Source organism: Lepidochelys olivacea (genome assembly GCF_965140295.1).
Source record: "Lepidochelys olivacea isolate rLepOli2 genome assembly, chromosome: 1".
In the NCBI taxonomy this organism is placed as follows: Eukaryota; Metazoa; Chordata; order Testudines; family Cheloniidae; genus Lepidochelys; species Lepidochelys olivacea.
In genome coordinates, this window is record NC_140411.1 from 26,036,966 (window position 1) to 26,058,620 (window position 21,655).

Below are 21,655 nucleotides of genomic sequence, written 5' to 3' on the forward strand. Positions count from 1 at the left end.
GCAATTAGCCAGGATGGGCAGGGATGAGCGACAGGGAAAGGATCACTTGATGAATACCTGTTCTGTTCATTTCCTCTGGGGCACCTGGCATTGGCCACTGTCAGAAGACAGGATACTGGGCTAGACGGACCTTTGTTCTGACCCGGTATGGCCGTTCTTATGACATTAGGAGCCTGAATACCTCAATCTCTGTGCCTTTGTTCCCCATCTATAAAATGGGGTAATAGCACTGTCCTACCTCACACCCTACAGGGGTGTTTTAAGGATAAGTACATTACGTACTATGTGGTGCTCAGATACTACAGTATTGGGAGTACCTAATATAGATCTCTGCACCTCTGCTGTCCCATCTACAGAATGGGGGCAACAATACCTTCTGTCATAAATACAAAGGGAAGGGTAAACCCCTTTGAAATCCCTCCTGGCCAGGGGAAAGCTCCTCTCACCTGTAAAGGGTTAAGAAGCTAAAAGTAACCTCGCTGGCACCTGACCAAAATGACCAATGAGGAGACAAGATACTTTCAAAGGAGGGAAGAGAAACAAAGGGTCTGTGTGTCTGTCTATATTCTGTCTTTGCCGGGGATAGACCAGGAATGGAGTCTTAGAACTTTTAGTAAGTAATCTAGCTAGGTACGTGTTAGATTATGATTTCTTTAAATGGCTGAGAAAAGAACTGTGCTGAATAGAATAACTATTTCTGTCTGTGTATCTTTTTTGTAACTTAAGGTTTGCCTAGAGGGGTTCTCTATGTTTTGAATCTAATTACCCTGTAAGGTATCTACCATACTGATTTTACAGGGGGGATTTCTTTATTTCTATTTACTTCTATTTTTATTAAAAGTCTTCTTGTAAGAAAACGGAATGCTTTTTCATTGTTCTCACATCCAAGGGTTTGGGTCTGTGGTCACCTATGCAAATTGGTGAGGCTTTTTATCCAACATTTCCCAGGAAAGGGGGGGTGCAAGTGTTGGGAGGATTGTTCATTGTTCTTAAGATCCAAGGGTCTGGGTCTGTAGTCACCTAGGCAAATTGGTGAGGCTTTTTACCAAACCTTGTCCAGGAAGTGGGGTGCAAGGTTTTGGGAAGTATTTTGGGGGGAAAGACGCGTCCAAACAGCTCTTCCCCAGTAACCAGTATTAGTTTGGTGTTGGTAGCGGCCAATCCAAGGACAAAGGGTGGAATATTTTGTACTTTGGGGAAGTTTTGACCTAAGCTGGTAAAGATAAGCTTAGGAGGTTTTTCATGCAGGTCCCCACATCTGTAACCTAGAGTTCAGAGTGGGGGAGGAACCTTGACACCTTCCAACATCTCAAGGCTGTCACAGGGATAAATTAAATTAATATCTGTGAAGCATTTTAGAGATGAAAAATATTATTAGAGCTGGGAGAGTCTTATAGAATCATAGAACTGGAAGGGACCTTGAGAGATCATCTTGCCCAGTCCCCCGCATTAAAGGCAGGACTAAGTATTATCTAGACCATCCCTGGCAGGTGTTTGCCCAACCTGATCTTAAAAATTCCTAATTATGGAGATTCCACAACCCCCCTAGGCAATTTATTCCAGTGCTTAAAATGAAGGACTGAAGAATATCTGGTTCCATTTTAATTTATTTGAGGATTTAGGGGGCTGCTTTTTGTTTGTTTTTTGAACAAATCCCAAATTCAGACCACAGTTTTATTAAGGTTTATGATCTTGAGACAATTTGGGGTATCAGAAGGAAACCATGCAAAACAGAACTGTTCCTTATGATTTCCTCCCCAAACCAGCAGAACTCATGGACCTTGAAGCCAGATGAAGCAAAATCAAAGGAAAGTTTTCACATCTCCCTGCAAACTGCAACTACGAAGTTCTGGGTCGCCATCGCACCTTCTATGCTATCCAATCCTGTTCACAATCTTATACTGTACTCACCACCATGGAACCTGAACCCCTTTGGAATAAAGAGACTTTGCTCAGACATCAAAGTTCCACAAAGATGAAAAGAACTATACAGTTTAAAAATGAGTTATATATTGGTATATGTTGTTAGCTATGTTAACATTCAGATAGTGCTAGAATGCAGGCGTAAGCATTCAAACAAACACTCACCCACTTGCCACTGATGGGCATGTTTGCCTGGCCAATACTGGCCAGACAACCTATGGACTGCAATCAGAAGCATGGACTAAAGGGGCCACTTTATCCATGCAAAGGTAAAGTTTGCAGCTCCTCACCTAGACTGCTCCTATTGCAGCTTTTCTGAAGCCCACATGAAGCATGCAGCACCCTTGCCCAGCTGTTTGCCAGCAGGTCTCCAGTACAACCCTGATGCAGACCTTAAGTCTTGAGGTGGGTTTTGTGCTGGATCTCTGCTCTGTGGGTAAATTTTCTACCCAGGGAGATGGAATGATTTGCTCAATCCAGATGTCTGCAATTCCAGTTCATCACCTTTTCTATAAGATAAGTTTGTGCCCGGCACTCACTGGAGATACCACCCCAGAGCCCGACTACCCCTGAATCTCACGCCCAGCACCTGCAGGAGGTGCCAGTTGCCCTCCTGCAGCCCGACCATCACAAAGCCTGGTTTTATAAAGAACTACAGAAGTGCTGTACCAGATTTTAAAAGAAAAGAAAGAAAAATGTTATTTCAATTAATATTTAAGAAAGATGAATTTTCACTTTTAACTGAGGGGCCACAGGCAAGAAGCAACCCCGCCCTTCCAACCCTGCCCAGTCACTGTCAATGCCCAATGCGAAAAAAGACTATCCTTCCTCTCGTGCTAAAACCTCCCTCCATCCAGTGTTAATGGCAAAACTCCCTCGACTCAGGTGGGTGCAGGTCCAAGCCCAAGGCTTCTCAAGCTATTGGATGTGGGGGACCAGCAATTTTTTCTTCCAATGTGCGCGCAGACTGGCAGCCGATGGCTCGCGGACCGGCACCGGTCCACAGGCCACCACTTTGAGTAGCCCTGCTTTACATGACTTATGTGAATAATATTCCCTTCTGCAGTACTCTGAACAACCCCATTAACATCAGGATTTATTTCTTCTCACATTTTAGGAAGTATATTCTGACACCGCAGGCCTAAGGGTCCCTTGGAGGGCTCTAGAAAACCTTATTGTGCTATTAAATCTTCATAGAGGAAACAAACCCATCATGTAGGATATATAGAGCCTAGTTTTTAAAGCCTTAGTCATATTTTTATTCTATAAATAGTACATTCACATGTTCTGTTCCTCTGAGATCAGCTGAACTTGAGAACCCTGGCCTTTTCCAGACTGCCAGACAAATGAGTGCTTGGGTGGATATTAGAGACTGATGTTCATCATCAGAAGCAAGCTCCGCACAGACCAGGACCCACAATTCAAAACAGCACCAGACTCTGCCAGAACGACAGATGCAAAACCTACAGACATCTCTCCACTGCCACAATAACCAAAAGCCCCCCCCCGCCCCCGACTACAACCTACCTTTCAAGATCAATGGGTCCTACACATGCCTATCACAGCATGTGGTGTACATCATCCAGGACACTAAATGCCCCAATAACAACTATGTGGGTGAAACCAGACAATCACTACGCTCTCAAATGAACTCTTACACAAAAACGATAAAAGGCAAAAACACCACATAACGATGGGCAAAGGCTTTTTATAAAACAATGACCCCATATCTGACCTCTGAGAGTATGTCTAGACAGGGATAAAAAACAAACAAACTCATGGCTCACCCAAGGCTCGAGTTCCCAGCCTGAAAAATTGCTGTGTAGATATTTGGCCTTGGGCTGGAGCCCAAACATTTACATAGCAAGTTCTAGCCCCAAGCCCAAGTCAGCTGACCAGAGCCAGCTGCAGCCATCTTGGCATTCATAAGTGTAGGCATGAAAATATGCAAGCCTTGGCATGTCTAAACAACACATGCCATTGACAGGTCTCTGCACACAATTACAGTAAATTCATACATGACTAAAAACCTGAAATTTAAGCCTATACTCTTTGGCATCTCTGGTCTCCAAAATAGAGTACCGCTAATCCTTGATTCAGAAAACAAGTCTATCCAGGACAATATTTAAGCATAAGCTTAATTGACGTGATAAATTGCACTGAAGTCAAAGGGACATAAGAACATTCTTAAAGTTAAGCACAAGTTTATGTGCTTTCCTGAATTGGGACCCTACAAAGTATGTGTATGACCTTTAGCCAAACTACAAGTGTCTGAGTGACTTCGGGAATGCCTGAACACTTTTTGCAGCTCTAATTAAAGACAATAAAACTTCTTCTCCGAGATCCCTAGAAGATAATTTAGGGACTACAAAACTTGTTAGGATTATCCGCTCCTAGGACATACAAGTTGTTTTAAGAACAGTATTTTAGTCTTTCTAAAAAGACATATTCACTAGAGTACCAATTTGAGAAGGTTATTTCCTAACTATATTCTAGGACTGTTACAGCGAAGGAAGACCTTGGACAATGTTAAATGGATTATTTCTGTACAAGAGAGCTGTGAATGAACCTTATTTGATGTACCAACCTGATTAAAATACGAGAGAAATTATTCAAATGTATTGTTGCAAATAAACTGTCTGTGCTTACGTGAAGCTATGCTCATCTTAGTCTGTCCTCAAACCAAACATGCATATCTCAAAAAAGTGGAATATTTGAGGTCATAAGGTCTTCCAGCAATTTTGGCTAAAATGTTCATCTGCAGGCATTCAGCCATCCTCCAGAGATTATGGGACAGAATCTCAACAAGGGTCAATTGGAATAGTTCTACTGACTTTGATGGAGCTGTGCTTATTTACATCACCTGAGAACATGGCCCTATACCCTCAGAGATAAAAGTCTTCTGTATTTGAAATGGTAGATTTCCTGCTACGAGGTTTAATGAAAAGTGAGATGTAGAATGCCATCCCCTCTCCCCCCCCCCCCCCGTGCACACACACACACCCTTTTTGTTTGTTTTGCATTCTGCCATTTGTAACACTGGATTTGACATCCTATAACTGGAGCAAATTTATGGAATATAATTTATTCTGCACCCTTTGCTGAGAAAAAAACTACTGTTTCTGAGCCTTCACAGACGCATGTTTAATAGGAAGTTGTCTGCCTATATGTGATTTTCAGCTAACTCCATGATGTAAATGCAAAATCTAGCACTCAGGGGACTTCATGTGGATTTGTGACAATCCCTGGAAGTCTCTGTGTTCATAAACCAGCATATGGATTAGCACTCATCTGTAGATGTCGTTTATTTCAATCATCAACAGAAAGAATATGGATAATATTCTTAATTTAACTAATCCAAGTTTAATGTATTACAGGTTTCAGAGTAGCAGCCGTGTTAGTCTGTATCCGCAAAAAGAACAGGAGGACTTGTGGCACCTTAGAGACTAACCAATTTATTTGAGCATGAGCTTTCGTGAGCTACAGCTCACTTCATCGGATGCATACTGTGGAAACTGCAGAAGACATTATATACACTAGTTACTAATACATACTAGCAATATACTTGATTTTATTTAGTGGCATCAAAAAATTATGGACCAGTTTCTCTAGTGCAAAGAAAGTGTAAAATGCTACTAAATCAGAGTGATAACAGTTTACACTCACTTTACACCAATGTCAGTGACTATATCAGGTGCAGAGCAATGGAGAATCTGGTCCCATATGTGTGAGAGCACAACAGACAGGAAATGAAAACAGATAGGTCTTGTAAATTATATAACCTACAGTATTTTAGGTCCTTAGAGCACTGGTACCCATTCCCAGCCTAGAACTCTTGCTACAACCAGGGGCATGTTCACTAGATGGCCCTTGACTACAAATTTGCTCTCTGTGGTGGTTCACTGTGGATTTGGTGGCCTTTGGCATATGTTTCTGGCTATACTATTACTCTGGAGGAGTCATTGGCTGGTGGATGCACAGACAGCACTGTAGAAAGTTCATCATCATCACGTAAGAAACAGAGGCTCAGAGGCATCAGGAGTCACATGACAGGACAGTAGCAGAGCCTGGCCAAGAGCACCAGCCTCCTAAATTCCAGTCCAGAGCCTTACTCACTAAGCCAAACAATACCTCCAGTTTGAGAGAAATCTTTTTCCTGGATTACCTCAAGTAATTTGGTTTGGCACTGGAGATAACAATGGAGGGAAGAGGGAAAGAATCCTCTTTCGACTGTGGCACACTACACAGAATCAACATCAGCCTAAGGCACAGAGTGGTTTCCACAAACTTAGTACTTCCAGCAAAAGTGAGGAGCCAGACAATTGGATCTCAAACCTCTCCAAACCACCTACCCGAGACGGCTGTGCAAGAATCCCTTGCTGAGCTGGACTCCACTAATGCAAGGCATGTGCCTCCAATGGAGAGACCCCTCTGCATTCTGCCTCCTCATGAAATGGAACGGCTCTGAATCTACTGCCCAGGGGCCCTCTGCACAGGCAGAAGTGGGAACCAGACTAGTCGTTTATTGGCAACGACAGCTATGATGTGTGCTATGGCTGGCAGAGAAATGAAAAGGAGCCCTGTCCCCATTTCGACAGCTAAAAGGAAGGTCATGGCAGAGCTGGATTCACACAAATGAACAAGCAGAGAGAAATTCTTTCTAAGAGGTTATTTCACTTTGGGAAAGAGCCGCAATATGATTCTAAGCTGGAATTTGCAGACATCCAGGCAGGCACTGTAAACACCATGCACTCCTGCAGCTGGTTCATTGTCATGGTGATTGCCTCCAAGGATAAAACTGCTCTTTTGCAAACCTTTGCTGTATTGTCCAAGTTTGTGACCTGGAACCAGTCAGATCAGTTATGCCACTCAGACAGAAATGCACTTAAGAGTTAATGTACATGAGAAAATGACAGAACTAAACCCAACTGACCTAGATTTTTTTTCCCCTCACGGAGGAGGTGGGGGTGGATTTTCAACTTTGCCAATCAGCTGCAAAAAGAATTTGGGCTTCAAAAGTTCAGTGAGCCATAGTTTGTCTGGTTTTCACAGAAAACTGATCTAAATATTCCCAAAACAATTTATCCTGAGATTAGAAAACAACAAGGAAGAATGATGACAAATACAGGCATGCTATATAAAGAATATAGCCAATAAAGGACAGCTAGTCTTAGGTCTGACTCATGGAAAGTGAACCATGCTAAATCAGGCTACCCCAGTTTTAACTAATGAATCACACAGTTTAAAAGACAGATGTCAGAAAAAGGTGCTTGTAAGGTTGTTGGGGGTTTTTTAAGACATGTTTGTGTCTGAAAGAATGAGCTGTATGGGAAGGGTCTTCAAGGTGGCTCCATTTATTTCTATTGTGGGCTACTTTGCAAATTTGACTTTGTTTAAACTCTCTCCATATTGGGAACTTGGCCTTATGAGTGACTTAATTTAACTGAGAAGTGTCTGTAGACATTATAATTTGGTTGTACAGGGGACAACCCTAAAACAGAACATGATGTTGCAACAGGGGAGTCTGAATGAACAAGGTGAGACCTTTGTCTTTAAATCTAACAACCCGCTGAGGCAGCCAGAGAACTCATAGCAGGGCTGCCTCCCTTAGAGCTCTATGTAGCTCAAAAGCTTGTCTCTCACCAACAGAAGGTGGTCCAGTAAAAGATATTACCTCACCCACCTTGTCTCTCCCTTAGGGCTGCCTAGCAGCGGCAACATGCCCCAAAGAGTTCTTTCACTTTCCATTCCCTTGTCCTCTTTCTGACTCAAAACACCTGTAACCCAACTAGTGAAGGAAAACACCCTACAATAAAGCCACAAAAGGTGCCTAGATTCTACATTTTAAGGCCAGAAGGGACCAGTATGATCATAGACTCATAGGACTGGAAGGGACCTCAAGAAGTCTTCTAGTCCAGTCCCCTGCACGCAAAACAGGACTTAGTATCATCATCTTAGAATCATAGAATATCAGGGTTGGAAGGGACCCCAGAAGGTCATCTAGTCCAACCCCCTGCTCAAAGCAGGACCAATTCCCAGTTAAATCATCCCAGCCAGGGCTTTGTCAAGCCTGGCCTTAAAAACTTCTAAGGAAGGAGATTCTACCACCTCCCTAGGTAACGCATTCCAGTGTTTCACCACCTTCTTAGTGAAAAAGTTTTTCCTAATATCCAATCTAAACCTCCCCCACTGCAACTTGAGACCATTACTCCTCGTTCTGTCATCTGCTACCATTGAGAACAGTCTAGAGCCATCCTCTTTGGAACCCCCTTTCAGGTAGTTGAAAGCAGCTATCAAATCCCCCCTCATTCTTCTCTTCTGCAGGCTAAACAATCCCAGCTCCCTCAGCCTCTCCTCATAACTCATGTGTTCCAGACCCCTAATCATTTTTGTTGCCCTTCGCTGGACTCTCTCCAATTTATCCACATCCTTCTTGAAGTGTGGGGCCCAAAACTGGACACAGTACTCCAGATGAGGCCTCACCAATGTCGAATAGAGGGGAACGATCACATCCCTCGATCTGCTCGCTATGCCCCTACTTATACATCCCAAAATGCCATTGGCCTTCTTGGCAACAAGGGCACACTGCTGATTCATATCCAGCTTCTCGTCCACTGTCACCCCTAGGTCCTTTTCCGCAGAACTGCTGCCTAGCCATTCGGTCCCTAATCTGTAGCTGTGCATTGGGTTCTTCCGTCCTAAGTGCAGGACCCTGCACTTATCCTTATTGAACCTCATCAGATTTCTTTTGGCCCAATCCTCCAATTTGTCTAGGTCCTTCTGTATCCTATCCCTCCCCTCCAGCGTATCTACCACTCCTCCCAGTTTAGTATCATCCGCAAATTTGCTGAGAGTGCAATCCACACCATCCTCCAGATCATTTATGAAGATATTGAACAAAACCGGCCCCAGGACCGACCCTTGGGGCACTCCACTTGATACCGGCTGCCAACTAGACATGGAGCTTACCTTCTTCTTACCTTCTGTATAACACAGGTCGCAGAACCTCACTCCATGATACCTGCATCAAGTTCATATCTTCTGTTTCGCTTTTAAAAAGATATCCAATCTTGATTTAAGACTTTAAATAATGGAGACTTCACTACATCCTTGTGTAATTCTTTCACTGACACATCACCTGCACTGTTAAAAATCTGCACCTTATTTTTAGCCTGAATTTATCCAACTTTTTGTTTCTTTGTTTTCTCTGAAGGCAAATGCCAATGTACAACAGTGGTAGATGTCTTGGAAATGTCAATAGGCCAACACTTTCCAGACACCCAGAGACCAATCTTCAGAGGCGCTAAGTATCCAAAACTCCAACAAAGGTCAAAGAGTGCTTAGCATCTCTGATTTTGGGTGACTTGATCTTTGCCACCCTAGGCTGAGACATCTAGCGGATGATTTTCAGAAGCTACTTTGGGAAATTTTGACCATATTCAATAAATAATAAATAACATTATCTTAGCTTTTGTGGTAAGTAAAGGATGAACAGCCTAAGCTCCACAAAGTTTTATTGCTACAGATTTACCACTAAGATATACTTCTAGTGTCCAGATCAGTGTTTCTCAACCTTATTCAAGGTTAAACATTTTAGCAACCCTTTTCCCCTTACATGTACTATAAAAGTAAGAGTACAAGAAGTATCACTTATCATATAATTTATCTGTGTGTTTCAAGAGGTTGGCAAATAATACTTGACCTTGAAGGGTAAAGATGTGTGGGGAATGAGGGAGCGAGATTTTCTTTGCTTTAGATTGTAATAAAATTTTCAACAACCTCCACCCGCCCAATTGTATTTTATGACAAAAACCCTCTAGTTCCGAAACACTGGTTAAAACTATGTTTGGCACTTAAATGAATTTGGGCCCAGCTCTCCTGTTCCAGTCCAGATGCACCCTAGTTTGGTGTAATGAGGAAGGCAGAGCTGCCCCTGTGAGTTTTATGAGACAACCCAAAATGAAGAGGTGATCCGGAATCCAGAAGGGCTGGGGCTGTGTGAGTATTTCTAGAGAAGTAGAAAGAGCTCAAAAGAAGAGCAGAATTGGGCTGAGAGATTCAAGAAAGGAATGCCTCTGAAAGACGCAGCGTGGGAGTTCGCTGGCTGAGCAGAGGAGCCAGATTCGACTGGCGAAAGCAGAAGGCAGGGATGCAGTCAGGGGGTCACCTACACACTTCCCTAGGGCAGAGAACCATAGCCAGAGAGGGCTGGAGAGGACTGAAAGCTGAGAGAAGCGGAGGGAGATGCCTGCTGACTGTCTGAACGGAAGAGCTGAAGCCAGAGAGCCAGAGAAAGCTGAAGACTGGTGAATGAGGAAGGGATGAGCCTGCTGATGTCTCCAGGTGACAGCTAGAACAAAACAGAGGAGTAAAATAGGGTGGAAAAACACCCCAGCTAGAGGACTGGGGTGAGGCATGATGAAACATGCAGGAGCTGTACCTGAGTGGTAAGAAACGCTGGAGGTGTAGTCAAGAGATGGATTGTGGTGAGAGTCGCTGAAGCTGAACTGGTGTATTGATGGACTGTCAGGACTTGAAAAATTGAATGTACTGTTTGAATGATGCTGGGGAATTCTGATTCTGTTGAAATAAAATAAACCCCATGAAGAGCTATTTATATTCAGACAGCTTGTGTGGAGTTACTGGGGACTCTGGAAGAGGGAAACTGAGGCAGGGGCTGCTTTCAGGGACACCTTGAGGACACAAGGGGGTGCCCTGGAAGCAGCCACCCTGTCGCACACTGGCATGGATAAGGAGGGTGAGCAGTATGCCAAAAGCATCTTCCTATGCATGCAATTTTGCCCCTGCACAGGGGTCACGCACAACAGCAGCCCCTGAGCACAAGAACTATCTACTAGTTCTTCCAAAGGGGGCAGGAAGAATACCACAGTGATGGGAGCAATATCAGACACCAAATAGAACAGAAGGGGGCAGGAGGATGGCTGGCTCTGCTCATAGCGGTGCACCGAGTAGGATTCCCCTGGGAGCTCCTTTTGGGGTTCCACCACTCCACACTGCCTCCAACACCAGCCACTGCCTGGCAGAGACCAGCAGATCCACAATCAGCTGTGTAACTGGACCCTTTCCATGCCTTTCAGCCACGTTAAAAAAGTTTGTAGCAACCAGACGTGGAACTGGTTAGAAACACCCAATGAAGAGAGAAATGCAACCACAAATTTGACTAAAAATTTGAAGAGAAACTCTCAGAAGGTCAAAAGAAGTGAATTGTGGACCTATGGAGTGGTGTCTCAGGACACGATACCATTATGGAACCAGAATTAAAATATTTATGGACTATTGCACTACCAAGCAAACTGAAACAAATGATTTTGCTAGGCTCTCTCCCCTCCAGACCTTCCATCCCCGCTACTCCAAGTGCACGGCTTACCAATACTTCTAAACGGCAGTTGATAGAGGAACCTACTCAATTCAACGCTGCCAAGAGGAGCAGTCAGAATGACCATGTCTCCTCCCAACCTTGGAGGTGTCATAGTCAGGTGTGAAACTGTCCTTGCACAATGAAACACTGAAAGTAGCAAAGACAAAGTGAAATCAGAGTTCAATGCATAACATACAGTCATTTTTTTCCAGATTATGAACCAGAGTGTGGCTGGTCAATGCGTGGATGTCCACGGAGGCAGAGGAGGAGAGTGTAACGAACTGCCCACACGCAGAATTTGGTACAAGCACAGTCTCTGCACTTTGAGTGTAGAGACTACTTCGTGCTGACACCTGCTGGAGCACAAGCCATCCCAATAGAGGCCGGTCACAGAGTTTAAGCACAGAAGGGTCTACAACATTGTCTAGTCTGACCTCCTGTATATCACAGGCCGCTAACACCGTCCAGTACCCGTACACCAAACTCAGGTCCATGGCAGTTCTGTGAAGTCCATGATGCCTCTTGCTGAAGGGTGATGCAGGGGGTAGTCTTCTCTTTTACCCCATGTGGTAGTGAGATGGTGGAGGAGCTCTGGCTGGGGTGAAGCAGCTTTGTACCACCCCAACACGGAGCATCAATTAATTGCCATTATCTGGCCCTATCTTCCTAAGCTGACCAAAATATGGAAGAGTTTTATTCCAGTTAAAAAACACCTCTTCCCAACTTCATTAGCTAGCCATTTCTTCGGCTCTCCTTTATCCTGCAAGGCTCAGAAGTCTGGATCCTAAAAGGTGGCTGGGCTCCTAATTTTCACTGAAATCAGCCTGAATACCTGTGAAGATAGGGGCCAAAATGTTGTAGCCTGAGCATACGTATTTAGAATGCCCAAACATGCAAACAATTTTGTCTTGCAAAGGTCCATCCAGCCAGGGTGGACCTTTGGTATGACCCAGTATGGCAATTCTTATGTTCTTGGCAAAGCAGGAGCTAACAGCAAAAGAAAATCTCAGTGACTATGTAGCAAACCCTAAAAGATCTCAGCTCTTGTAGCTGTTATAGGTGGATATTTGTAAGTATCTGAAGTATAAGTCTACGTGTGTAAAGTTTTTTGTTTAGATAAACTTGATGCGTAAAACAAAAATCTAAAAGCAAATGGATGTAAGGCAGCACACAATGAGCAAGAGAAAGGTTCATCTACATTATTTTTGTTGCACTTAAATTCTTTTCCACACAGCTGTTTGATTTTCTATTTGTATGAAAAGCAGACAAGCCCCTGGGACTTGCATAAGTTTGCCAGCAATATACTTCACAATATCTGCATCTCCCTGAGTGTTCTGTAGATCATCTCATAAAGCCAAGTTTACCATATGCAAAAGAATTAAGAACTTAATAAAGCTCATTAAAAACATATCACTTTTAGATTTGTTTTTTTCTTGTATTAATCTGCTAGCATTAGGCCACTTCCTGAGGTTCTTACCTATTTTTACAAGGACAAATTTCTAACAACTTAAAAATATTAGGTATCTCGGTTTCCTGTTGTACATCATTTCTTTCTTGAGTTTACCGTACAGTACATAGGCATCTCCAACATTTCCCAGTTTTGTTCTTTGCATAGTACTACATTACTTGCTTGAAGACACTGAGAGTCAAACTTCACTGGGGGGACTGTTAAAATTCCACTGAAGTCAATGGCAGACTTCCCATTAACTGCAATGAATGTTGGATCAGGCCTCCAATAAGACAATAACGCAATCCACGGCTTTGTAAAATAAAAACCTTCCTCGCTAAAGCAAAAGGAAGCATTTGCTTCCACATTCTTGTTTACATTTGTTTAAATAACGTTCACATTTTCATTTGTTCAGATCACTCTAACAAGGTGTCAGGCACATACTTGACAGCTTCATAACACTAGTCCTCAACCCACACATGCCTAAGTTAAATTTGTCAGGCTTTTTAAAGCCTTAGGTCAACTGAACTTACATATTTCTGAGTCAAAGTGGGAAGTAAAAAAAAAAAATAATAAGGAAAGATCAGAGTTCAGAGGAGAAGCCCATGAGGATGGAAAATGCATAAATAAATAATAGCCTGGAGACACCTAGAAGCAATATTAAAATTTTTCATGTACACGAGTACACTATTTCAGGTAATTCTCTCTCTCGGCTTCATTAACTATCACTTCTTTATAGAATTTTATATTTTGAGAATGTCTAATCGAACAAGATTTGGTAACTGCCTCTGCTCATTCCTTTATACATGTTTGGATTTTGTGCTGACATTTTGAGTATCTCTATACAAAAACATGCCTTATTACCCATGGAAACAAGCCTACATAATACAAAGGAAACCCTGGTACATGCAGCGAGCTATGGATTGGATCTATCCACCATTGTACATGAATAAAGAACTCAAGTTTAAATGAGTCCCTCAATTTTTCTGTTCAGACAGAAACTGTCATTCTAAAAAGGCAAGGTCTAAAGGTTTTTAACTGCAAATACTACCACAGTGATTTGCTTCACATTAATACATTGGTTTTCAACCTTTTTTTCATATGTGGACCCCTAAAAATTTTCAAATGGAGGTGCAGACCCCTTTGGAAATCTTAGACATAGTTGGTCCGCAGACCGCAGGTTGAAAACCACTGTTCTAGGGTAATGACAACCTTTTGTGTACCATTTAAACATAGTCTGCAGACCCGCAACGGTCCACAGACCACTGGTTGAAAATCACTGTGTTAATACATAAATACTGGGTTTTGGCGAATGCAACGCAACAAAGGCACTCCAAAGGCACTCCACACAAAAATGCTATTCACAAAAAGTGAACAGGCTAGCATTACAATGTTATTCACAGAAAGAGAAGAGGCTAGAGTCACTCTGACCTGGGTAGGTTGGACTAAAGAAGTCTTAACAGTGAGCCTTCATAACTTAACAGCGTGTGGATTTTTAATGTTAGCTACAGGTGAGTGTTGGAGGATTTATGGTGGGTGGCACATGCTTCAACTAATGCTAACAACAGAAGGTTGGTATGACACTACACCCAATATCCATCATAGTAATATTATTATGATACGATCATGGCATAATTATGATGCATTTTGTACAAGATGGGATATGTAAGGTGTCACTGGAAAAGTTATGATTTGCTAACTATGATTATCCCATTTGTATGCATGTATCATTTTTGTATCCGACGTTATAAATATTGACTATGGATCTGTATTTCAAATGGGCTTACTGTGGGAAACACCCACAGCCAGTCTTTCAGGTACAACAATGAAGAAGCCAGACAGTGCTAACGGCTCATCGACAAAGAAAATGGGCTGTGCATTAGCTTAGCTTTCCTGTAAACATTTCGGCCAGCTTGTAAATAATGGCTGCCATGACTCTGCAAGGACATGTGACCAGACCACATGACTCTGACCTCCATTTTGGGTACCTGTATTTTTTCACAAACTGGTCTGGGAACCAAATTTGAAACAAAGGGTTCCCGCCATATGGAAAAGCTATATAAGGCAGGGAGTGACATCATCTCTTGTTCTTCACTCCCCCACAACTCAACACGTGAGAGAAGCGCTGAAAGAAAAGAACTTGGAACCAGGGTGGAGAGCCCAAGCTGCAAAAGCAAGTGCAGCTTGTGCCTTGAGAATCTGCAAACCTACTTGTATCAGCAGCCAGGGTGAGAAATTCCTAATTCATATCCTCTCTTTCTAGTATTTTAGGCTTAGTTTGCAGTTTTGTTTATTTACTGGGTAATCTGCTTTGATCCGTTTGCTATCACTTTATAATCACTTAAAATCTATCTTTTTGTAGTTAATAAACTTGGTTTTGCTTTATCTAAATCAGTGTACTTTGAGTGAAGTGTTTGGGGAAAACTCTCAGCTTGGTTAACACAAGTTTGTTGCATATTCCTCTCCACATTGAGGGAGGGGCGAACTGGATAATAAATTTATATTGGTCCGAGTTTTGACCAAGGCAGGGCAGTACAGCTCTGGGGTCCTAGGCTGGGAAGCTAGAGGTATCTTGGCTGTAGCCTCTCTATTGTTGGTTCATGCAGTGGCTGGTCAGCCTGCATGTAACTGCAGCTGGGTGTGTCCCTGCCTGTGCGAATGCTGGTGGGAGTGTAGGACTGGGAGTGGTCTATAGCTTGTCACAGCAGCACAGTGAGAGAGGCTGCTGTGGGTCAGGCTGGTGGGCCAGAGGGAACAGTGGAACCCCGGTTCCAGGTGGCACCCCGCGGGGAACCCGTCACAGTTGGTTTACGAGGAAATGATGGAGAAAGGATGAAATCTCCATGCGTGAAGTCACAGACAGATGATGATTGATCTATGTGCACTAGAGGTACTTGGGCCTCAGATAATTGTTCCTCTCTCACTGAGGAACTTGAAAATAGTGGGCTAAGATTTACTGTGGTCTCCACAAATGCTGCAAATGGCAGTACAGAGCTCTACAGCCAAAAGAGATCTGATGTCACAGTACCTCAGTGCCATTGGATTTCAGTGCCTCAAAGAAAGGAGATTTCTTCTGTGTCTCCTCTGATATTTCAGCCATGTTAAGATTGGAACTTGTTCAATGGAGCTAAGCATGCTCTAGAAAGGACTGAGACAAAATAGCTCCCTCTGCTTTCTCTGAGAATGGCACAATGAAACTGTGATGCTGGGGAAGAAGGGGTGGTGAGTAAAATTCTGCAATGCCAACAGTAGTCCTGCCTTCTCACTGTCAGATGAAGTACCAAAGCCCATACCTGTGAACTGGCCTGGCCTCAAACTGAATGGAGCCTTCATCTGAAACGCAATGCCAAAGGGACAGTCTCCAGCAGACGCCAGGTACTGGTTCGGACAGTAAAGCAGGGTAACAGAAATACCTCAACATTACCAGGAGATGTGTAAAGCCAGGGAGCAGAATCAGCTCTAGCTCAGAGGGATCTGTGCTTGCATAGTTTTCAGTATCTTAAAAAAAAGCCAAGAATAAAAATCTTCCCTTTTCTGCCTTTCGCCCCCCTTCCATTATGACCCAAAGCAAAACAGAGGGACACAGTGTGGTGTGAGCAAGTTAAAGAAAAGAAGTGAGGGCTTATTGAACGTACCCCTTCTTGCTAAAGGAATCAAGTTACGGCTCCACCTGTTCCAATTAAACGATGTTCTGCAAGCTAGAGAGCAGCAGAATGAGCAGCTTGAATAACCTTAATGAAGAAAAGAATTATGGTCTTGCCATTTAAACACTGGACAGAGACGCGAGAGGCCAGGGTTCAGTTCCCAACGCTGCCACAGATTCCCTGGGTGACCTAGAGCAAGTCACTCAATATCACTACAGCTCAGATCCCCATCTGTAAAGTCGTTCCCTTGGTCTGTCTTCTCTAAGTAGATTACAAGCTTTTGGGGGCAGGGATTGTCCCTTACTATGCATATGTACGGCACATGGCATAGTTGGGTCCCAATCTCAGTTGGGACTTCTAGGGGCTACAATAATAAGTGTCGATATACTATTATGCTGAAGTGTTGAACTACTGAAATCTTTCTAGTATAAAATTTAGGAAATCCTTGTTGGACACTAAAGAGGACAGCCCTCTGGCTCCCAATCTCTTTGAATTTAGAACGGAATCACCAATTTCAGTGTCAGCTATACTTTACTGGCATAAAACAGAAGATAATGAAGCCACTTTACGTGATAATTCAGCTTCGCCATAATGCCTAGATACCGTGGTGATGGGCATATCGGAAATTGATTAAGATCATCATAAAAGGCACCCAATGGACAAGTCTCTAAAACCACCACCACAACAGGCAATTATATAACAGCCTTGTTGGCAGTCTCAGTAGCAAAACCAAGGACTGAATGGGCCATGGAATCTCTCCCATCAGAGGTGGTGCTTCCGGGCTACACGTGAGGCACATTGGCATGACGTTTTTGAAAAGCTTGCTAAATTTCTGTATGTGCTAGAACAGAGGATGTCAGTTTGCAAGGTCATGAATCCAGGACTAAAGTCACACCAAAACAACTGAAAGGAATAGCCCCTCTTTGTGAAATACAGTGTTGAATTCTAATTAGAGATGGGAGCACCACTAAAAGGCAAAGGGGATCCGAGCATCCCTACATTTCTGGAAAGTTCTGCCCTGCTCCAAACCTCGTGGCTGGCTCACACCTCTATAATAGTCTGAATCAAAACCTCAGATCTGAACCACTCCAACCTTTAGCTCAGATCCACAACTGAAATTTGGTTATCAGTGACTGATCCTGGTGCAGGATAAAGGCTTAACACAGTCAACATCCGTGTGAAGACATGTCGAAAAGATGCACATTCTTTTAGTCCTGTAAAATAAGCTACATCGCACCTCCACAAGAAAGTCAACATAATTAAATTAGCACAGCTACCCCATACAATGTACTTAATGATATTTAGGGTAGATGCAAGTTTATCTATTAGCCAAGCTACATATTTATAGCTTGTAAAAGATTGTGGCTTGCTTTGATTCCTTAGTGGGTTTAACTGAGACCACATGAAAGGACCCTGTAACTTCTACAGCTCTTTACATTTGCAAAATGTAAAGTCGTATGCTCCAAGGCATAGAGCCAAGCACGATGTGCCAACACAAGAAGTGATGCCAACGTATTACATAAAAAGCTACTTCTCTTCTAATATTGCAATGAATATTTTAAATGAGAATCCCTCTTCTGAAGTCATTCATCAGTAAAAAGGAAACATGTGCAACCATAAATTACTAGGATTGTGGTTTCATGCTGCTAGCAAATAATCATCTTTGTGGTTAAGCATCTATAAAATGAGGAAATTCAGTACCCATGAGTGGAAGATCTAGAACTGAGACTGAAAGAAACAGAAGACAAAGATTTCTACAAAACTTTCCATATAAACTGTTGGCCTTGATTCTCCTCTCACTCGTGTAGTTAATATCAGGAGCAACTTTGCTGACAACAGTGGAGTTGAACCATTTTAAAACTGGTGTAAATGAGAGGATCAGCCCCATAAATGTGTACATATTTTTTGGAAGGGGGAAAGAAAGGGAAGGAGAATTTTGATCTGATGATACCAAAAAGAGTGAAAGCAATGCTTTGGAAATCCGAACTGAACTTTTACAGGACCAGCACTACGGTGTTTGAAACAAACATAACTGTTGATGTTTGCTATTACTGAAGAGCCTTAAGAGATGGCTCCAGGCATTAAGCATTAAACTGCATGACAGAATACATAAATTCCACCCTCCCACTCACAGAGAAACTGCTGAGCAATTAACACGTGTAGAGAGATGTTCTGGAGACTGCAGGCATGATTTCCAGACGGGACTACTGATTTTGGGTGCCTCAGTTCTGAGGTTCCCAACTTCCGACACCTTAAATGGGCCTGATTTTCATAGTATTCTGAGCATCAGCCCTCTGAAAATCAGGTCCCTTTAAGGAATTTCAAATCGGGCACCCAAAAATGGAGGCATCCAAAAATCACTAGCCCCTTCTGAAAATCCTGGCCAAAGATATATATTTACCCAGAAATATAGGACTCACGAGATTAATCTGCGTAACACAGAGAGAGGAACATCTCGTATCCTAATTAAAAGTGATATACAATTTAAAAAAAAAAAATCCTTGCCAACAAAAAAAGTAAAATGCCTTGAACATTCTTGTTAACTTGTTCGGCAAGCCCCCTATTAAAGTGCATAATGAGCCTGTCGCCCTAACCCAAAGCCCCTCCAAGCCAGTGGAAAGATTCTCATTGATCTGAATGAGCTCTGGACAAGGCCCTGTGGGAGTTCAGAAGCAATGGCACAGAGGCTGCAATAAAAGAAAGATTCCATGTTTATTTTATCTTACTCCACTGGGGTTTTGTTGTGAAAAGTGATAGGAAATACTCATCTAAAGTAAGGAAATTGGGCACACAGGGGTCCAAGTAGAAGAATTTTTGAATACCACACCAACCAGCACTTTGGGAGTGACTGTTCGATGCTCTGAAAGGGACCTAGGAAAATAAATATTCTTAAATCTGCTTAATAGAGAGCATATTGACAAAAGTTGTACAAAGATAGCAGAGAGCCAGTGGGGAGGGTGATGTACCCTATTCAAGAATGGTGCAACTTCTATTCTATTGTGAGCTACCTGAGAGCTCCCAAAATAATTTGCTGAGCTGGCCAGCAGGATTCCTCCAGGGGACTGCAGAAGCTGTGCTACCTCTTCCTCACCCCTCTGGAAACTTGAAATTTTGAGCGAGACAAAATGAAAGCATGGATAAAAATAAATGGAATTTTCATATTAGAAAAGAAAAATGTGTTTTCAAGTAGCAAAATGTTTCAGTCATTGGGGCAGGCTGGAGGAGGATCAATGACTGCATGGATCCAGTGATTTCACCAGGCTGCACAAGTGGCACTGAAGCCTTTGACTGCTGATCCAGCTTAGAGGGTAAAATAGCAGCCACAGTAGGAGTAGGTAGGAGAGCAGCTCTGAGCCCTAGGTAGTGATATGGACTTTGCCTTGCCAAATCCACATACAAGTTTCATGCCTTACCCCTTCCAAGGGGGGGGGGGGGGCGACTATTAAATTGCACAAATTACTCCACCTCTTTACAAAATGCCACCTCATTTACCTCACTTGGCTGGGATCTGGTGTACACTCTGGCTGCAATGGAGACAGGTGGGAGTTTTGCCAGAGGCTTCAATGGGAGTAGGTATTGGGCTTCCACCCCAGCCTTATTACTGGGCATTAATCCAAGCAGCAACATATTAAACCTTTTTTTTTTTTTTTAAGAGGGACCAATAAAGATGCAAAGCCCTCCTTCTGTGCCCATACTCCCCTTCCCTCCAGCCTTTGTCTATTGGCATTGCTTGCTGCATTATGTCCATTGTAAGCTCCCAGATCTATCACTTTTACTTGTCTATTAAGCACCATGCACATTATAAAATAACAAGAAGAGATTATTATTATTTATTATTATTTATGTAAAAGAATAAGAAAAGTTGACAAAACTCACACTGAAATCATTAATGCTTGCTACCTACGAGTAGGTCAGACAGCAGCAGGGGGGAAAAATTACTGAGTAAAGATATTGCCTACGTACCCTTAAGCCTCGTCCTATGTCTAGCATTATATTGCAGTGAAAAAAGCTTTCTAAGCAAAGAAGAAGCCCAAGGCACAACAATGACCTAGAAAGACATCTGGAAACTACTGTCCCCTGCCAAAGCTGGACAGAGAAGACTATTATAAGTCTAGATGTTTCAAGTCCTTATTATGCAATAAACCACCCAGTAATAGCATCTACTGCAGTGTAATTAAAGTGCTACTGAAATACATTTGGGGCAATAAAAATCAGAGCTAATGTCAAAACAGCAATTTAATACGAAGGAATATTTAAAGCAGTATATACTATGTTATATAAGAACATAAGAACGTCTATACTGGGTCAAACCAATGGTCCATCTAGTCCAGTATCCTGTCTTCTGACAGGGGCCAGTGCCAGATGATTCCAAGGGAATGAACCGAACAGGGCAATTGTCAAGTGATCCATCCTCTCTCGTCCAGTCCCAGCATCTGGTAGTCACAGGCTTAGGGACTCCTAGCACATGGGGTTGCATCCCTGACCATCCTGGCTAATAGACATTGATGGACCTATCCTATAGGCTGTTAACATCACCCTATTTCAGTATAGAATGCATTGTACATAAGAGAAAGTTACTTTACCATCTCATAGAGGATGGTTCTAGACTATTCTCAGTGGTAGAAGAGGACAGGACAAGGAGTAATGGTCTCAAGTTGCAGTGGGGGAGGTTTAGGTTGGATATTAGGAAAAACTTTTTCACTAGGAGGGTGGTGAAACACTGGAATGCGTTACCTAGGGAGGTGGTAGAATCTCCTTCCTTAGAAGTTTTTAAGGTCAGGCTTGACAAAGCCCTGGCTGGGATGATTTAATTGGGGATTGGTCCTGCTTTGAGCAGGGAGTTGGACTAGATGACCTCCTGAGGTCCCTTCCAACCCTGATATTCTATGATTCTATGATTCTGCTACAGATCTAAACTAATCTATCAACTAGATATTTGTACTCAGCTGAAAATACATAACCCTGTATTTGAATATAAATGAATTATTTATATTGACTGAGAAACCATATCTGTCTCACCCAGTCTTGAGATTTGCTTCTTGCAATGGGTGTCATCACTGTAACAGACTTTTCCAAATAGTGGGCCAGATCGTCAACTAGTGCAATCAACTTGATGTAAATGAACTTGTCAATTTACACCACTGAGCCCACTTCTGCAGTCTTTCCTTTGGCAAAGTTCCCAGAGGAGTCAATTCAAAGATTTGCCAGAGTAAAATCTGCAGGATCTGGTCAAGTGTCCTTAATTATAATGGTCAATTCCAT

At 42.7% G+C, this 21,655-nt stretch overlaps 1 protein-coding gene across 1 annotated transcript in view; it reads right to left on the minus strand.

Moving 5' to 3' along the window:
- The window catches only part of NOX4 (NADPH oxidase 4), a 154,845-nt gene that overhangs the window by 90,647 nt on the left and 42,543 nt on the right, over window positions 1-21,655 (minus strand). The window lies entirely within an intron of this gene.